The sequence below is a fragment of the Ornithorhynchus anatinus genome, chromosome 4 (genome assembly GCF_004115215.2).
Source record: "Ornithorhynchus anatinus isolate Pmale09 chromosome 4, mOrnAna1.pri.v4, whole genome shotgun sequence".
NCBI lineage: Eukaryota > Metazoa > Chordata > Mammalia > Monotremata > Ornithorhynchidae > Ornithorhynchus > Ornithorhynchus anatinus.
The window spans coordinates 118,629,256-118,639,100 of record NC_041731.1 but is presented as its reverse complement, the minus strand read 5'-3'; the positions used below and the strand labels follow the sequence as shown (position 1 = coordinate 118,639,100).

General features: G+C 45.5%; 1 non-coding gene across 1 annotated transcript; it reads left to right on the top strand.

Moving 5' to 3' along the window:
• Positions 1–8,593: 8,593 nt before the first annotated feature.
• Positions 8,594–8,731, top strand: LOC114811557. Its single transcript, XR_003759253.1, has one exon. It is a non-coding gene; the product is annotated as a small nucleolar RNA SNORA7 (small nucleolar RNA).
• The last annotated feature ends 1,114 nt before the right edge of the window (positions 8,732–9,845 follow it).

Sequence of the window (9,845 nt, the reverse complement as noted above, 5' to 3'; positions counted from 1 at the left end):
ACTTAATTTCCCTGAGAAAATTGGCATGAGCTTTGCAGAAGAAAATTACCCATGAAAAATATATGTGTATACATATTTATGTATATACTTTTTCCACATTAAATATATATTCACATATTTTTAGGGAATAGAATTTCTCTTTCCCTCCGAAAGCAAGCGTATAAAATCTCACAGCCTCTTATCGGAGATGAGAATTGCTGTGGGAATTTGTGTGTGTGTGTGTGTCTGTTGTGTAAGGAAGGCATTTTGGGAAAGAGCCCCTGAGGGTGGTGATCCTGGGTTTGTCCTTTTCGTTCCTTAGCCTGTGAGTTCCTTAAGGGCAGAGACCATATCTTGTAGCTTTCTGTGTGCCACAAGCATCTAGCATGTGCAGTAAATTCAAGAACAATACAGTTATTGATGTTGGCTAAAGGCATTTTCTTCTTACATAAGGTCCCCTATCTTCTAGAAGCAGCATGGCCTAGTAGACACAGCCCCAGCCTGAGAGTCAGAAGCAACTAGGTTCTACTTCTGATTCTGTCACTTGACTTCTGTGTGATCTTGGGTAAGGCACTTCACTTTTCTGTGCTTCAGTTACCTCATCTGTAAAATGGGGAGTAAGACTGAGAGCCCCATGTGGAATAGGGACCGTGTCCAACCTAATTTGCTTGTATGCATCCCAGCACTTAGTACAGTGCCTGGCACATAGTAAGCGCTTAACCAATACCACACATCATTATTATCATTCGACCTGTAAAACTATTTGGTATCTCTCTCTCCCCCACTAGACTTTAAACTCTTTGTGGACAGGGATTTATATAGATTTAGATATACCCATATCTATATCTATAGAAATACAATTATATTTATGGCATTTGTTAGGTGCTTACTATATGCCAGGCACCGTGCTAAGTGCTGGGGTGGATATAAGCTAACCAGGATGGATACAGTTCATGTCCCACATCAGTCTTAATCCCCATTTTACGGAGGAGGTAACTGAGGCACAGAGAATTTCAGAGACTTGCCCACTGGTCATATGGCCAATGGGGAATTAGAACCCAAGTCCTTCTCACTTCCAGGCCCATGTTCTATCCATTAGATCACGCTGCACCTAAGAGCAAGGCTACAACAATCTGCACAAAACAATTGATTATAGTGGTGACAATTTGCTCAGGGACAAACATTTGGTTCCTTCTGGTCATGAACCCAGCAAGCCAATTGGTGGGCAGGGGGGCAGGAAATAATTGATCACCTTGTATCTACCCCAGCGCTTAGAACAGTGTTTGGCATATAGTAAGTGCTTAACAAATACCATAATTATTAACAAATACCATTTTTAGTATTCTTTTCCCTATCGGTATTCTATTTTAATGCCCGAAGGCAGAGATCATATGTCTGTCTTGTAGCGCACACAGTAAGCACTCAATAAATATCACTGGTTGACTGATTGATTACAGCCATAGAGAAGGTTGGTCAGAACTACCGTTCGACAGACATCTAGTTTGGTCTGAAATTTAAAAGCAACCCCCCAGGTACAATATCTATTAGAAAGTCTCCCAGAGATTATGGTGGCCCTCCTGATTCGACTTTCTACTTTTTTGTCTATCCTTACTTCATTGGTCAGTTTGCTGAGTACCGAACAGAAATCTTTGACAGCCACATGCTGTGCTACCCATATAGATTTCTGGTTGTATGTGTGGTTTTCTTGAAAGATCACAGGGCTGGAAGTCAGAATATCTGTATTTTAAATCTGACTCCTCTGCTTGCCTGCTGTGTGACCTCGGGCAAGACCCTTAATCTCTCTGTTCTTCTGACTCCTCATCTGCAATATGGGGATTAGATACCTGTTTTCTTATTTACACACAGCACATAGGTATGCAGAGAAGCAGCGTGGCTTAGTGGCAAGAGCAAGGACTAGGGAGTCTGAGGTTGTGAGTTCTAATTCCGGCTCCGAACTCATCAGCTGTATGACTTTGGGCAAGTCACTGAACTTCTCTGTGCCTCAGTTACCTCACATGTAAAATGGGGATTAAGACTGTGAGCCCTACATGGGACAATCTGATTACCTTGTATCTATCCTAGCACTTAGAACAGTGCTTGGCACATAGAGAGTGTTTAACAAAATGCCATCATTATCATCATTATTATTATCTGCAATGTATTTATGTACATTAATGTCTCTCTCCCCTTCTAGACTGTGAGCTCGTTGTGGGCAGGGAATGAGTCTGTTGTACTGTACTCTTCCTAGCGCTTAATACACTGTTTTGCACACAATAAGCGCTCAATAAATATAATTGAATTAAACTGAACTCATATGTAGACTGTGAGCACCAAAGTGGGACAGGGATTGTGTATCAGCTATCTCATGTCTTCCTCAGGGATAGTGTATGGCAAATGCAACACCATACAACAATTACAAACACAATAATTATTACTATTGCTTTACATTGAATTTCTTTAGATTCATTGAAGTGAAGATGTTTATTGAGCACCAATTGGATGTGGGGAAGTACGACTTAAAGAAGTGACCAGTTGTTCACAATGAAGCTTGCTTTTTAAAGGGGCAAGACAGTCAAAAAATTCACAAATAGAATAATCTGAATAAATATTAAAATGAATTTGAAATGAAATTGAACATGCGGGAAGCAGCATAGCTTAGTGGAACGAGCAAGGGCATGGGTGTTAGAGGACGTGAGTTCCTATTTCAGCTCCACCACTTGACTGTGTGATCTTGGATAAGTCACGTTACTTCTTTCTTCGTGCTTCAGATTCTTCCTCCGTAAAATGGGGCTTCAATATATTTCTTCCTCCCACTTGGACTGTGTGCCCCATGTGAGACGGGGACTGTGTCTGACCTGATTAACTTGTATCTCTGCAGTGCTTAGAACAGTGCTTGATACATAGGAAACAGTTAACACATACCACTACTATTATGTACTCTGTATTCTGAGGGTGATAATAATAGTGATAGTTGACTACCTAGTATGTTGAGTACTTACTTACTAAAGAAGCAGCGTGGCCTAGGGGCCAGAGCACGGGCCTGGGAGTCAAAGGAAGTGGGTTCCAATCCCGCCTCCGCCATTTCTCTGCTATGTGACCTTGGGCAAGCCACTTCACTTCTCTGGGTCCCAGTTACCTCATCTGTAAAATGGGGATTAAGACCATGAGCTCCATGCGGGACAACCTGATTACCACATATCCACCCCAGCGCTTAGAACAGTGCTAGACACGTAGTAAATGCTTAACAAATGCAATAATAATTATTATTATGTACCAACCGCTATACTTAGTGCTGGGGTATATACACGATTATCAGGTTGGGCACAATTTCTGTTCCACATGGGAATCACAGTCTAAGTAGAAAAGGGAACAGATTTTGAATCCTCATTTTAAAAATGAGGTAAGTGAGGCATCGAGACATTAAGTACCATGTCCGACATGACTCAGCAGGGGAATTGGGATGCCTGGAGTAAATCCCAGGTCCTCTGACTCCCAGACCCGTGTTTTTCCCACCTGGCTGAATATCTGTGCAGTTTTTTAAGTTCTCACTCCATTCTGCTGCAAGATTGTCTGGGCAGTGAACTCACTTATCTCTCTGGAAAGACAGGGAGGGAAAGGACGGGATTAGGGGCAGGCTCGACGGCCGCCCGATCGTGGCAGCCTAAACTGAAGGCCGGGATCAAAAAGCTGATGCCCAACATGCCAAAATCCAGAAAGAATGGCTAATGTCTGTTTCCTCCTCTAGACTGTAAACAATGTGTAGGCAGGGAAAGGGTATACTACCTCGGCTGTATTAGAGAAGCAGCGTGGCTTAGTGGAAAGAGCACGGGCTTGGGAGCCAGAGGTCATGGGTTCGAATCTTAGCTCTGCCACTTGTCAGCTGTGTAACTGTGGGCAAGTCACTTCACTTCCCTGTGTCTCAGTCCCCTCATCTGTAAAATGGGGATTAAGACTGTGAACCTCATGTGGGACAACCTGATTACCTACCCCAGCGCTTAGAACAGTGCTCTGCCCATAGTAAGCGCTTAACAAATACCAACATTATTATTATTATTATTGCATTCCCCCAAGTCCCTAGTATAACAGTCTGCACACAGTAAGCGCTCACTGAATGCTAATGATAACGATAAGGATTCCCGGGAAATGGTTGAAATGTCAGATTTTCCCCGGATAATTTGGATAACTGCGTTGATGCTGTGGATCCTGACCTCGGGATTGGGAGGGAATGTGGACCAGGGACTGTGGAAAGAGGAGTAAATGTCAGAAGAACTGATCCACTGTATGATTAACCTTTACGGGCCTCGGTTTTCTCATCTGTAAAATGGAGATAAAAGACTTGCTCTCCCAACCTCTTGCACTGTGGGTCTGTGGACAGTCTCCAGTTTGATTATCTTGTCTCTGTCCCATGCTTGGCAAAGCGTTTGCCCCAGATTGCGCATTTAATGTCTCATCTCCTCTTATGCCATCGAGCCATCTCCAACCCGTAACGACGCCACAGATACACCTCGCCTAGCACGCGCCGCCTCCATCTGCGATCGTTCTGGTAGTGGATCCACAGAGTTTTCTTGGTCAAAATACGGAAGTGGTTAACCATTGCCTTCTTCCACACTGTTAACTTGAGCTTCCGCCCTCGACTTTCTCCCATGCCTCTGCTGCCCAGCACAGGGGAGTGTTGACCTGTAGCAGATTGCCTGTCATTCACTAGCCACTGTCCAAGCTAGGAACGGAATGGGTAGGCCACTGCTTGACTCTCCCTCCCATAGTCGAGGCTGGTAGAGTCCTGGAAACTCTCCGGAAGTGACCCTGAGCGGGGATCTAATAAGTACCATAATGATAATTGACTAAAACAAATATAACCATAAATGTTTTCGATCGTAATGTTTTAAGATATTTAACAAAATAACTCACTCGACAAAGACAGCAACTCTAGGTTTACGGGAACCACGCATTAACCAATAAGAGCCCAGTCCAAGGATCTGCTATTATTTTATCATGTTATAAGAAACTTGGCTAAGCAGTAAGCTACTCAGTCAAAAGAAATGCATCCATAAATTTACCCCAGAAAGGGATGCACTAAAGGTTCTAATCTCTCAAAAGAGTCTGTAGTTGTTTCTCCCTTTAAATCTTTTCAGAGTTGGCAATCCATTGAGCTACCGTGTACGTTGTTGACCCTTGATGTCAGGGTAGGTTTGGGTCATTTAAAATTCATGGTTTTCACTGTATTAAATGTCTTTTAAAGATAAACATTTTTTACCAGACAGACATTACGTATTGTACTTTGGAAATAACATGAGGGCGTGAGGGAAAGATTAAAAAAAAAAAACAGTGGTTCAAATACAAGGTGAAGTCGTTTATTTTATTCCCAGTATCAATTTGAATGGGAATTACTTATCGTGTAAAGCTGGAGGTCCTAAATGGCCGCCCATCCGAGACCATCGGCAGAAGGATAATGGTGCAGTTGTTTGCTGACTAGCAACATCTTTTCTGATTTGTTTGCTTCTGTTCAGTGGGCCTTTTATCTTATTGTCACTTCTTCACAGCTGGAGGAAATTTTTAGTCAGATCCAAATCGGGTCCTCTTAGTCTTCCTGTGATAAGGCACTAATTCTAGCAGAATCAGTGGTTTCCACTTCATCTTTTTTGCTTTTCTGGCATCTGCCCGTTTTCTCAGTGAGACGACGAAAGATGCTCCCTCCTGAGCCTCGTACGACCTTTCTGACAGAGAGCTCGTGGCTGCGATTCTCTGTAGATCTGTCACGGGCAGAGGTGGAGGGATAGATGCTCCCGAACAGCCTATCCCCCTCATGGTTAATGTAAGACCCTCTCGTTCAGGGTTTTGCTAGTTTCACCCCTCAGTAATCTCCCAGAATAGACTGCTCTCATCTCTGGAGACTTGGGCTCCATGTGATTAAGGTGAGAGGTGGAATGAATCTCTGGGATCTTGTGCTGAGTGGGCGTGAATGCTAATCCTCAGAAGCGGTGCCGTGTCACTTGTGGTTAGTTCCAGGATCCATCCCCGCTCGAGGAAAGCGATGATTCCCTATCTTAGAGCCAGACGGCAGTGGCAGAGCTGGTCTCTAGGCGTTCTGCGGGACTTGCTCAACCCCTCTCCCCCACTGCCGGAGCCTTGGGGCTAATTATTTGGCCGGGGTTGGGGGGCAGGGGGTGGTCCCTGTGTGCCATCAGGACATCACACAGCATTTGACTGTGTTGGTACCATCTCCCCGGTTTAACACCCGACAACGATCCTCTCCCTTCCCCAAGCAGGCTCCTTGACACCAGAGGGAACTGCTGGCCTGTGTGTATATGTGTGGGTCTGTGTGAGCGTGTGAATGTGTCCGTGGGTCTTTGTGAGTATGTGTGTGCACGTGCACCCTGCCCGGTGCTCCCATTAACAATTAGTCAATCAATTGTATTTACTGAACGCTTACTGCTTTCAGAACCCTGTACTAAGCGCTTGGGAGAGGACAATACAACAATAAACAGATTCATTTATACAGTCAAACATTTATTCATTCATTCATTTAATCGTATTTATTGAGCGCTTACTGTGTGGAGAGCACTGTACTAAGCACTTGGAAAGTACAATTCAGTAACAGAGACAATCCTTGCCCACACCAGGCTTACAGTCTATAGGGGGGAGACACACAACAAAACAAGTAAACAGGTAGCAATATAAATAAACAGAATTTATATATATATATATATATATACACACACACACACATCAAAATGGAAAGAGCACGGGCTTGTGAGTCAGAGGTCATGGGTTCTAATCCCTTCTCCACCACTTCTCTGCTGTGTGACCTTAGGCAAGTCACTTCACTTCTCTGGGCCCCCAGTTCCCTCATCTGTAAAATGGGGATGAAGACTGTGAGCCCCACATGGCAGAACCTAATTACCTTATATCTACCCCAGCGCTTAGAACAGTGCTTGGCACATAGTAAGCTCTTAGAAAATGCCAATATTATTATTATTAAGAAGACATTAATAGAAATAAATAGAATTATAGATATGTACATATACACAAGTGCTGTGGGGAAGGGAGAGTGGGGTAGAGCACAGTGACTCAGAAGGGAGCGTGAGCTAAGGAAAAGAGGGGCTTAGTCAGGGAAGGCCTCTTGGAGGAGGTGAGCCTTCAGTAGGACTTGAAAGGGGGAAAGTGTCTGGCAGATTTGAGGAGGGTGGGCGTTCCAGGCCAGAGGTAGAACGTGGACCAAGGGTCAACGGCAGGACAGGCAAGAAGGAGGCATAGTGAGGAGGTTAGCGGCAGAGGAGCGGAGTGTGTGGGCTGGGCTCTCCCTCTACACCCCCCTTCACCTCTCCACAGCTAAACCCTCTTCTCCCCACTTTCCCTCTCCTCCTCCACCCTCCCGTCCCATCCCCTCAGCACTGTGCTCTTCCGCTCGACTGTATATATCTTCATCACCCTATTTATTTTGTTTAATGAGATGTACCATCACCCTGATTCTATTTATTTGCCATTGTTTTTATGAGATGTTCTTCCCCTTGACTCTATTTATTTCCATTGTTCTTGTCTGCCCGTCTCCCCCGATTAGACTGTAAGCCCGTCAAAGGGGAGGGACTGTCTCTATCTGTTGCCGATTTGTACATTCCATATGCTTAGTACAGTGCTCTGCACATAGTAAACGCTCAATAAATACTATTGAATGAATGAATGTAGAAGGAGAGATGGGAAGTGAGGTAAGAGGGGGCATGGTGATGGAGAACTTTGAAGCCAAAAATGAGCTGTTTTTGGCTGATTGGCAACCATTGGAGATTTCTGAGGAGGGCGGTGGCATGCCCAAATCGTTTCAGTAGAAAGATAATCTGGGCAGCAGAGTGAAGTATGGACTGAAATGGGGAGACAGGAGGATGGGAGATCAGAAAGGAGGCTGATGCAGCAATCCAGTCATGTTAGGTGAGGGGTTGTACTAACATGGTAGTGGTTTGGATGCAGAAGGAAGGGTGGATCTTGGCGACGTTGTGAAGGTGAGCCCGGCAGGCTTTGGTGACAGATTGGATACTTTTGGCGAATGAGAGAGCCGTGTCAAGGATCACCCCAAGGTTGCGGGTTTGTGAGAATGAGAAGGGAAGGATGGCAATGCCGTCCACCGAGACGGGAAAGTCAGGGAGAGGACAGCGTTTGGGAGGGAAGATGAGGAGCTCAGTCTTGGACATGTTGTGTTTTAGGTTGCGGGCGGACATTCAGATAGAGATGACCTGAAGCCAGGAGATGCAAGCCTGGAGGGAGGGAGAGAGAACAGGGGACGGACTAACCAAAAGTCACACAGCAGGCAAGTGGTGAAAGCAGAATTAGAACTGAGGTCCTCTGACTCTCAGGCCCGTACACTTGCCACTAGGCCATGGTCCTTCTCGATAACGATTAATGAACTGCAGGGAGCGGAGAGAGTTCTGCCACAGGAGGGACAGCAATTTGTTAGAGGTGGGCTCCATCTGATCATGCGTCTTGGGGAGAGGACCACACTAAGGATTCTTTGGGGCCCTTTCCAGGGATAATCCAACCCTGCTAGCCTCTATCAGCTTTTCTGGCCCCACACAGCAGGTCCGAAAGGAAATTTGCACCTAACTTTGTGACTATGAATCAGAGCTAACACCTCTCAGGATCTCATCTGGAGAGTTTCTCATACTCTACCAGTCTCGATTTGGGGAGAGAGAGTCAAGCAGAGGCCTATCCATTCCATTCTTAGCTTGGGCAGTGGCTAGCGAATGGAAGGCAATCTGCTACAAGTCAAAACTCACCCGTGCTGGACGGCGGCGGCACGGGAGAGTCGAGGGGGGAGATTCAGGTCTACAGCGCGGACAGAGGCAATGGTAAACCGCTTCCAGATTTTTACCAAGAAGACTCTGTGGATCCACTACCAGAACGATCGCAGATGGAGGTGGGACGTTCTGGGAGAGATGTGTCCGTGGCCTCGCTATGGGTCCGACACGACTCGACAGCATAAGACAACGGCGACAACATCAGAGCTAAAATCTTTGAGACTTTTTGTGTTTTGTTTTTTCAGTTGGAGCTATCCTTAGCTTTCGAGATGCTGGGGTGTATGTGTGTTCTGCATGTGTGTATATTATGTGAATAAACGTGACTGACCAAACCGATCCTCCTCTTCCCCTTCCTCTATACAGCAAGCCGGGTAAACGAACTCGTTCTCTGTCCCAAATTCCAGCCACCCTCGGCAGTCCCCAGAACTGCATTCGGCTCCGTCCCTTTGTTTCGTGGGCTTCCGGAGGCTTCAGAGAGAGCTATCCATCCTCTCCTGCCACACGCCAGGTGGTTCTGCCCGCCGCTGCTGCTTGCCAGGTGAGAGGGGAATGACCCATCCATCACACTAAAGAACAGTCCCCACGCTTCCTGGGGGCAAGCTGGATTCACTCCATTATACCGAGAGAGGCCTTGGCAAGGTTTCATCTAAAATAGCCCTAATCAATCAATCACCCGTTGGTGTTCGAGTGCCAACCGAGTGCCACACAGTTCGTTTATCACTTGCGAGAGTTCAGCAGAAGCGAGGCAAAAGAACCGTGTTCCTTGCCTCAGAGAACTTACAATTTAATGGAGAATCCAAGGATAAAGTAGCAGAAGAAATAAGTGACTATATAAATGAGAATCTGCAGGAGTTCCAAGGATTGGGTTAAAATAAAATGCATAAGTGCTAAAAAGTGACTGTTGGGGTTATGTAACTAATATTATTTGTTTGGGAAGGTCTCCTGAAGGAGGTGAGATTGGAGAAAGGCTTGCTGAAATGGTGATCAAACTTGAACTGGACCTTCCTGGATTAATATATAGCCCCATAGTCGCTTTAACTGTGGAAAATCACTACATCCCTGGGTGTGAAAGGACCAGAATTC